Source organism: Manacus vitellinus, unplaced genomic scaffold (genome assembly GCF_001715985.3).
Source record: "Manacus vitellinus isolate BGI_N305 unplaced genomic scaffold, ASM171598v3 scaffold_18_pilon, whole genome shotgun sequence".
Taxonomy (NCBI): domain Eukaryota; kingdom Metazoa; phylum Chordata; class Aves; order Passeriformes; family Pipridae; genus Manacus; species Manacus vitellinus.
Genome location: NW_021939324.1, coordinates 2999694 through 3009346, shown reverse-complemented (window position 1 = coordinate 3009346; position 9653 = coordinate 2999694). Strand labels below are relative to the sequence as shown.

The 9653-nt window shown below is 39.8% G+C and overlaps 1 non-coding gene across 1 annotated transcript; it reads left to right on the top strand.

The window, feature by feature from the left end:
• Nucleotides 1–1008: 1008 nt before the first annotated feature.
• On the top strand, nt 1009–1080 carry TRNAE-UUC. Its single transcript has one exon. It is a non-coding gene; the product is annotated as a tRNA-Glu (tRNA).
• Nucleotides 1081–9653: the final 8573 nt, after the last annotated feature.

The following is a 9653-nucleotide window of genomic DNA, read 5'->3' as shown; positions in this document are numbered from 1 at the left end:
TCTAAAGCTAAGTATATAAAATTTAATAGGCAATACCACATTGCGCATTTACAAAAGGGACAGTACAATGATGTGAAGCAGAGATAATCTTCCTTGTAATTTGCATGTTTGGTAGTTTCACTCTTCATCTGATGGTCAACAGAAGACTCCGCTAAGTAGTTGATACAATGCATTAGTAAAAATACATTTTTCTGCTCCGTAAAAAGACAGTTCTCTGAGTGGGCAGCAGGCTATTTAAAACATCAAGAAATTTCTGTCCCTGCTGCTCCTTCAACTCACAGTCTGAATGATTAAGTCCTGTTTATATAGATGCATATGCCTACTCAGACATCCTACAATAACATGTTACATATAGCGGTTTCTCTAGTAACTTTCTTTTCCTGTAGCTCTGAATTTCAATTTATTACTTTTCAGTCTTGAAAATGACTGCAGAATGTTGCATTCATGGTCTATACCTGGAGGAGACTATTTATTTATTTATTACTTTGCAGGTCAAGCAGATCATGCTTAGTCCCTGCAGATCTCAGTATTTCCTACCAAGCAGTTCTTGTTTACAACATGTTTATAAACTATGTTGTACTATCTGAGAACTAAGATAAAAGCAAAAAAAAAGGTACAGTCTGCAGATGTGTCTGCAGAGATCCAACATTCCTCTTCAGAATTTGTAAATATATATATATTTTAATCCATTATTAATTTAACATAAAATATTAATTAATTAAATAGCTGCAATACAATTAAAAGGTATAATCCAATAGCCAGAGGTATTGCATGCAGTACAGTATTTGAACCAGGTAATCTAGCCCAAATCACCATGAAAATCAAAATAATTAATCCTGTAATTTGCAGAACAATATGAATATACACCAAAAACCATTTTCCCTTACCACCTTTTCAACAGATAAGGAGATCGTGTTCTTCTAAATGCTTCATCTGTGTGGCTTTTTCATAGAATAATTAAGGATGCAAAAGACCTCTAATATCATTGAGTCCATAGCACTGCCAGGACCCCTGGTGGTCTAGTGGTTAGGATGCGGCGCTTTCACCGCCGCAGGCTGGGTTCGATTCCCGGTCAGGGAACTTCCCCGGGCAGATGGAGCTCGTCAGCCCTGTAAGGCCATCCATCTAAGAGAAGGTCACTCTAAACAAACCTACGTCCTGAGGACCTCGCTGCCACTGTCCGAGCTCGCTCGGCCCCGGCAGATGAACCTCAGGATTAAAGGGTGGGCTCAGTTCAGCGCACACTGTGTCTCACCTAAAAAATCCACTGTGCAGGCTCGAAGGGTAAAGACCTTTCCCAAATCTCCATTCGTGAAGACTGGCCATGATGATAGCACTGCCATGTTCATGGTTCAAGCATGTCCCCAGGTGCCACATCAACATGTTTTTTGAACTCTTCCAGGGATAGTGATTCCATCACTTCTCTGGGCAGCCCATTCCAATACCTCACCACCCATTCAGTGAAGAAATTAAGAAATTATTGTCAGAATTTAGTTTTGCTTTTTGTATGCATTTTGGCTATGTGAAGCATTCACAGGAACAATAAAATTATTGTTTTACCTGGAAAAACCTGGGTACTTCTATAGTGAGGCAGCTCTAACTAGGTATGTTAAAGATCACACTTGATCTTTGTTCTTTTCACCTGTGTCTTAGATCTCATATGACTTCTTACACCTAAGGAAATTTTATGTTCATGTTTAAATCTTCAGAAGACTTTTTAAAGTCTATGTATAAAGCTAAAATTAGGTGTCCACTGCCACTGAAAATCAGTAAGCTGCATAACTAATCTATAAATTATGTTTGAAATTGTTAGGCTTGTTCTCCTGAATAAATTATTAACTTGCAATTTCAATTGTATCCTCAGTTTCAATCTGATACAAAGAATAAAACTTATCTTTTTAAATTAACTTTGAACAGTGTCCACTCATGCAAGCCTTTTAGGGCTGCTACTATTAATAGGGGAATAAAATTCAGTAGACTTACATTTGATTCACACTTAGTTTTAATTCTTCCCTGCTTCTTTTTCATGGAATGTCTATTTAGAAAGAACTGAAAATATATCAGTGGGGGGGAAGAGAAATGGATGTTTATTATGAGAGAAGAGTCAGTCAAAGTGTTAGTATTCCTTGCCTTTAAAGGAGCAGCCTTGAAGACTAAAGTCAGCCTTGAATACTAAAGTATACTTGATTTTGGGGGGTGGGAGAACATTATTCATTATTATTTATAAAACAGACCATATAAAGAGGAAAAAACTAATATGCTAATAAAGTTTCTGAGCTGCTATCTTCTATAATTCAGCCATCATATTTCTTAAACAAAACCAGAAATGGCCCTTTAATCAATGAGGTTAAATAAGGAGTCCCAGACACTTCTATTGTGGACAGAACAAAATTTCTGACTTTGTATCTGGCAGCACAACAAAAAGAAGGCATCTGGAAGGAACCAGAGTCCCTTTTCAAGGAAACTGGCTTGCATATTTTTTCTTTTTGATGTCATAAATTGACCGTGAGTGTGTCCAAACCCTACAGTGTTTAAACAAGGTGTCAGCTACAAGACTAAAGTTTTACTATTTCCTGAATAATCTTTACTCTTCTTCACAGAATGGATCCCAGCTGCTTTCCAAGCTATGGGAACACTTCCCATAAACTACTGTTTCCATGTGAAGATAAACAACAGTGGAATCCTTTACAGTCACAGGACAGATATGAATATGAGACAAAAAGTGGGAAATAAAGAAGAAATTATTTCTGCAGTGAGCTAAACTTGCCTCAGTAGAGGCGTGACTTATTAAACTTCTTCTAATTGTAAAAGATAGAGCAAGTCCCTTGGAAAGGAGATGCCTGGCTGCATGTGGCACTTCAGGTGCAAGCATTTCTGGTAAGGTGATCCATGGATACACCAAGCTGCAGTATGCTGCACTTCAGGGAATGGCAATGTTTTTTCGCACAGAACGAGGAGAACCTAAGTGCTCCTAGGAAGGAATTTCTGTGACATTACTCACAGTGGCTAGAAATGGCTTTATCATCATCATGGCTGGGCTTCGTGAACGAAGATTTGGGAGGAGCTCTACCCACGTTTGTTGCAAGTGCGTTTGTGGCTGAAAAGGCCAATACGAGACAGGCATGTCCAGTTGCAAAAGGCACAGCAGAAAGACTCCTTAGGTGGTATATTCTGCAAGACACGATTCTTTCTGCGTTGCCTTTTCTCCTCAGGGGTGATCCTGCGTGCTTTCTCAAAAGCATCAGCAGCATTAGAAATGGCTTTATATATTCATCTAAAAGGCAGCTTAACAAACCAGTCTGACTCTTCACAACATTTTGTTAAAATGCAGCTGTAGAATGGTCTTGTCTGATTAAAAAAAATAGAAAAATAAAAAAATAAAATCACTGTTTGAAACTTAATCAAATTATCTAATGTTAAACTACACTAAAAAAAAATGCATTTTTAGACCTTGTGGCCCCACACTGGCTGAGTAAATTAATTTTCCCTACTTGTTTTATTTAATCTGATGTTTTAGAGAGATGAACTCTCCCCATTACTTACTATATGAAATCTGCAGTTCATCGTGTTTCATTCGCTAAAAAGGAAGAAGTGACTTGGCCAGATTCCTGGGGGAAAGATAGCCTGTCATGTTTTCAAAGATTTATTTGTGAAAAAGCACTCAGGATGATTTTTTTGTGTGTGTGTGCAAACCCCACTGTTTCTGCTCTGAGCACCATTATCAGAAACTCAGTTTCAGGATTCATTTGAAATCACAATCACAAACCATAAGGAAGGACTTTTCTCTACTGCCGTCACTGGCTCCTCCACTTAGTTATTCAAAATTTCCTTATAATTATCATTGCATATTTTAAAGTCATGCATCTGGTTCTGCCTCTCCCTCCATTTGTTTCCCTGTTCCCAAGATAATTACATTTTGACAGAAATTTATTGAGACATCTGTTTTTTGCTTCAGATCTCCAGGTCATTCTATAGCTGTACCAGTGGTGCAGCATAGCTCAGCCATTTTCACCAAGGAGGGGGCTGCACTAACTAAACTGACAGCCAGATTGAGGGGAATCTCAGTATAAATCTGCCAGATGGTTTAAGGTGGAAAGTGGCAGTATACTTGGGAATGGAAGGAGAGATGAAGAGGAGCATCTTTCTGATAATGCTATCCTTCCAGCACTCGTAGTTCACCTCTAATAAAGCTAAGTTGCACAAAATGAGCAGTGCCAGCAAGCAATGGCTCTGTCAGGAAATGCTGAATTAGTGCAGCAAGGGCCAAGGGAGACTGGCAAAAGTAAAAGGAAATTTTAATAACACATTAGACAAAATCTAGGTTAGAGTATTCTCTGAAACAGGAGGGAGGAAAAAAGAAATTCATTGAAAGGAGGGGACCATGTGTTTAAGTACATGGCCTATGCATTTAAAACCACTGCCTTCCTGACTGGCTCAAATTTGGATCTGTGGCACAGTAATCCAGATGACATTTCAGCATCTGGTCTTGCATACCTTAGAATTTAACACAGGAGGAGGAAAATGGCATGATTTCAAGTCTGCACTATTAGATGTTATTCAGGAGAAGCAGGAGCTACAATGCTTTATACCTGCTACCACCACAACTTGGTCCTAAATTAAACTTCAAATCTCTTTTAGTGGTGGTAATGCTTCCTATTTTTCTCCACATATCTTCCAATTTTTCTCTCTCTGTATCTTTACTTTGAGCATGTGTTATAAGTATTGTGTGGACAGTCAGTTGTATTTCCCATCTCATGAACTACTAAAATATCATCCAAAATACTAGTGAATGTTGACCTTAGCCAGCAATTTTGTTCAGCTAGGGTAGGGAGAACTTGGAGAAATTATTATTAGGACCCTAGAGGGCATTTCAGTACACCTCTCCCAAATCTCAGATAAACCACAGTTTATCATTATTAAACCTCATCTTAGCTAAATCATACATAATGTAAAATTTCCTGTTACTCTCTAGGACTCCTCTCACAAAACCCAAAGGTAGTATAAAAAGTTAACTTTTCCAGCCTTTCTTTAACCAGACAAATATTCATTTTGTACCATGACATCAGAGACTTCATAACATTTTGTAAGGCAGGAGATGTTTTCTTGTAAAAACCAAAGTTTGTCTTTCAGCTATAGGAAATTAACTGCTTCTTTTGAAGATGTGATATTCCCTTCATATCTCAGGGCAAACCATATGGCCTACACTTCAGCGATCCCCTCAACACAGTGTGTAGAGGGTTTCTGTGGCTGGGTTTTGGTAGCAGGGAGGGCTACAGGGGTGGCTTCTGTTAGAAGCTGCTAGAAGCTTCCCCTGTCCCATGGAGCCAATGCCAGCCAGCTCCAGGATGGGCTTCCTGCCACTGGCCAAGGTCAAGCCAGTCAGGAGTAATAGCAACGCCTCTGTGATAACATATTTAAGAAAAGAAGATTGTTTCACAGAAGAAACTCCAGCCAGGGAAGAGCGGAGTGAGAACATGGCAACAACAGTGCACACACCAAGGTCAGTGCAGAAGGAGGGGCAGGAGGTGCTCCAGGCACAGGAGCTGAGGCCCTGCAGCCCGTGGTGCAGACCATGGTGGAGCGGCTGTGCCCCTGCAGCCCATGGGGGACCATCGGGGTGTAGAAACCCACCTGCAACCCATGGAGGAGCCCATGCAGGTGGATGCATGAAGGAGGCTGTGATCCCATGGGAGGCCCAAGATGGAGCAGGGTCCTGACAGGGACCTGCGGCCCATGGAGAGGGAAACCCACGCTGGAGCAGGTTTTTCCCAGGTAGGATTTGTGACCCCAGTGGGGGACCCACGTCGGTACAGTTCATTTGTGAAGGACTGCACCCCATGGAGGAGTGACCCAGGGGACAGCAGTTTGGGAAGAACTGCTGCCTGAGGGATGGACTCACGCTGGAGAGGTCCATCAGAGGGACCCGAGAGGACCAGGGGAAGGACTCCTCTTCCTGAGCAGTGGCAGAAACAAGTGACCATAACACCCATTCCCCATCCCCCTGCACCACAGAGGGGGAAGAGGAAGAACATGGAAGGAAGGAGGGGTGGGGGGAAGGTGTTTTACAGATTATTTAACTTCTCACTCTTTTACTCTGGTCCTTTTAGTAATAAATTTAAGTAATATCCCCTCTTTGAGTCTGTTTTGCCTATGAAGGTAATCATTAAGTGACCTCTCCCAGTTGTTATCTCAGCTCACGAATCCTTAGCCTTTTTTTATCTCTCCTCTGTCCAGTTGCAGATGGGAGTGAGAGAGTGGCTTTAGTGGGTACCTGGCATCCGGCCAGGGTCAAACCACTACACAGTGTAAGAAACAGTGCTCATGGGCCAAAAAAGGAGTTACTTTATGAACTATTTTTATGTGAACTGAAATTAGTTAGTACCATTCCCTGGAGAAAAATACGCATCACAAAGAGAATAGGTGATCCTCATTGGCTGTTAACTCCGTGGACTAAAACAACACAAAAGAAAGAGGAAAAAATGTCTGGTGGGATTTTTTATCATAACATGACACAATAATTTCTTGGGTTAGATCATTAGGTTCAGAAGGAAATAACTTACAAATGGAATGCAATTGAAATGGAATTGCAAAGTTTAGTTGGGTTTTACAGAGAAGTCCTTTCCTCACACCTCAAAGTCATCACTGGGTATTTTTGCTTGCTGGACAATTTTGTGATCAATATTCTTGGTAAGCAGATCTACTCCTCTTCTTAGTTTCCTTTTTGTCATCTCTGTTTTAATGTTTTCCTTGTAACTGATGCGTCTGAGCAAAACCAGCCTGACTTTGAGAAGATGAAGTAGTATGTTTGGAAGTAGGAAGGAAGGAAGGACCTAGTATCTAAATTTGTTCCCATGTTTCTGGGAAGATGAATATTTCTACACCTACCCATGATCCTGGGGCAGAAACTGAATGCAGGATACATAAACTGGTTAGCACGTGGACTGTTGTCAAATATTCTTTCACTTGTTCACCTAAACATTGCCTGTGAAAAAATGCCCTTTATGTTATATATGAAGCGTAAATTCAACCTCCATCTTCACTCATTTTCTGTCATTTACTAGGCCTACGTTGCCAGTTGTGCCAAAAAACATCAGCTAGACTAGTGATGAATCTGTCAGTTTTATATGTTACCCCAAGAGACAGAGCCCTGTAAACTCATCTCAAGTGTAGAACTCATTTTAATCCCAGATGAGATAATTCAGATGAGATAGGAAGGGTACCAGCCTTTTTTTTTGCAGCGTGAAGAAAGAGAACAGCTGAGAAAAGCTCATAAGAGCCTACTTAAAACAAAAAGGACCTTGAATATAGTTTGCTTCTCTCCTTACAAGTTCTGTAGACACTAGCATGATGACTCAAGTTATTTCTACTTAAAAACAAACTGAATGTGCAGGAAAGAAAATAAACAAGCAAACCCCACAAAGCAAAACAACACATTCCTTGATTTTCCCATGCATTAATAGAAGCACGTCGAATTTATTTAGCTTCATGAAATCTCTGACAATAGACATTGACAAAGGGGATGAAATGTATCTAGGGTGAGGAAGACTCAACATGTTTGTTGCATGTTTGTTAAAGCCGGATGCTTTGCTGGCTGCTCAGATTTGACAAATATTGCAATGATAATGACCACTGTATAACAGTAATTTTATCTCACAGAGCGATTCATAATCTTTTCCCATGTCATTGTGCGCAGAGGCACAATGTATGTGCTTTCTAAAACAGAAATGTTTCTGTAAGTGTTTAGTGTGTGCTTTTATTGATTGGCTGCTATGTGTTCCTGTGGCTTAATGCATCTGTTTATGCCCCATTTGCTATGGCAAGTTTTGTCTGACAGAAAAAGCATTTTGATTCTTGAATTATTAATAGACAGATCAGAACTGTGATTGAACAAGAGCCATTCAAACTGAAGTTTGAGTGAATTTAATGTTTTGGTTTAACATAATTAATAAAACAGCAAGTTATCCTCTTGAGTGTTCAAAATTGCTCTGTTTTCAGTGGTAACAGTATTTTTCAAGTCTTCAGGGGACTCAGGAATATTTTCAGTAAAAGAAGATAGAAAAATACCATTATTGTTACAGGTTGCATTTGCTCAGCTCATTGTAGTATTTTGCTACATTGGCTTTTGTAAATATGTTAATCCCATAATAACACTGTCAGTGCTCTAAAGGTGTTATTACTGTGAGACCAGCAAAAGTGTTATTCTTACTTTCTGTCTCTCTAGCGTTGCATTTCTATAGTCTGCTCCCACTCTGAATCTGAATTTCCTTCTGCTCTAAAAAAGTTTTCAAATGCATTGTATTTGAACCCCTACCTGTCCACGAATTGCAACATAGGATTGTACAATTTTATAAGGCCCAGCAAGAAGAAATAAAGCATTTTAGTTTTTCTAAAATGCAATCTTGAGACTATATCTCTGTCATGAGGCAGAACATCCTAAATCCCACCCAAGAAACATTTTGTGCTTTCTTCACAGGAAAAAATGGTTTGTTATTTTTCAAAATACTATGAATCTATAAAATAATAATTTATTTTTTCTTATTCTATTTAAGTATGCAATACCACAAGATTTGAGTATCTCATGACATAAGAATTAACACAATGAGCAGGCATGTTTGGGAATGTTATCTGAGGAAAGGTCTGGGTGATCTTCAGTCTGATTTTGGAGTCCCAGATCCTGAAATACCTGTCAGTACTCCAGCTGATGTAAAAAATTTGGGCATACCAAAAGAATGAGAAACAGGAGGTTATGTTTGTTGCATCATTTTTTTTTCCTTCTTCAGGTGTAGAGCTGCAGCAAACCTCTGTTTGTCTCCCTTCTCTCCAAAATGATTGTTGTGGGAACGGGAAAAAATGCATGGCTTCTGGCATCCTCATATTCTGTACTGGACAGTTAGTCTTATAAGTTTGATTTGTATGCCATCTCCACCTCCTTGCAACCACATACCAACCTGCTTTTATGGGTGGAAAGCTTAAAATAATTTTGAAAAAGCATTAATCTTAGCTAGTCCCTGCACAGTTTATGCTGAACAGAGGCTCACACTTTTTTTCCTAATCCCTGGAAAAGTGTGAATATGTAGTGAGAGCCCCTGGCAGGCTGGGCTGATCTTCAACTCACTACACACAGAGAGAACTGCAATTGATCTTATTCTCTGTGATATTAAAACATGTGTAGCCATTAGAACTCATGCTGTTGGATAGAGCTTAAAAGAGGAAAAAAGTTCATTTATTCCTTTATCCCTAGAAGTAAAAAAGAACCCATCTCTTTCATGCCAACCAGAATGTGTGAGGCAACTGATTTGCTCAGATGGCACATAGTCTTCATTTCTCTGTCATAAATCAGTCAGAAGACTTGCTGCTCCCTTTTCCTTCAAAGTGGCTTACTTGCACAGCTGCACTAATGTCTGTCTCCGCTGTTCCACTTCATGAAGTGACTGGGATATTTTCTCTCACTGCTACTGAGCTAGAGTCTTTCCAAGGGAAACTGTCATGCATCTTGTTTTGGAAGTTAACAGTAGAGGAGTTATTTACTGTCCTTACACAAGCAATCCCACAGCCATGGGCTGGCTCTTAGCCCTCTGCTTCAGCCAGCTTCACCACAGTGTGTTTCAGACTCCTGATGATAAAGAGGTCCTGGTTACAAGTCTTGGATACTC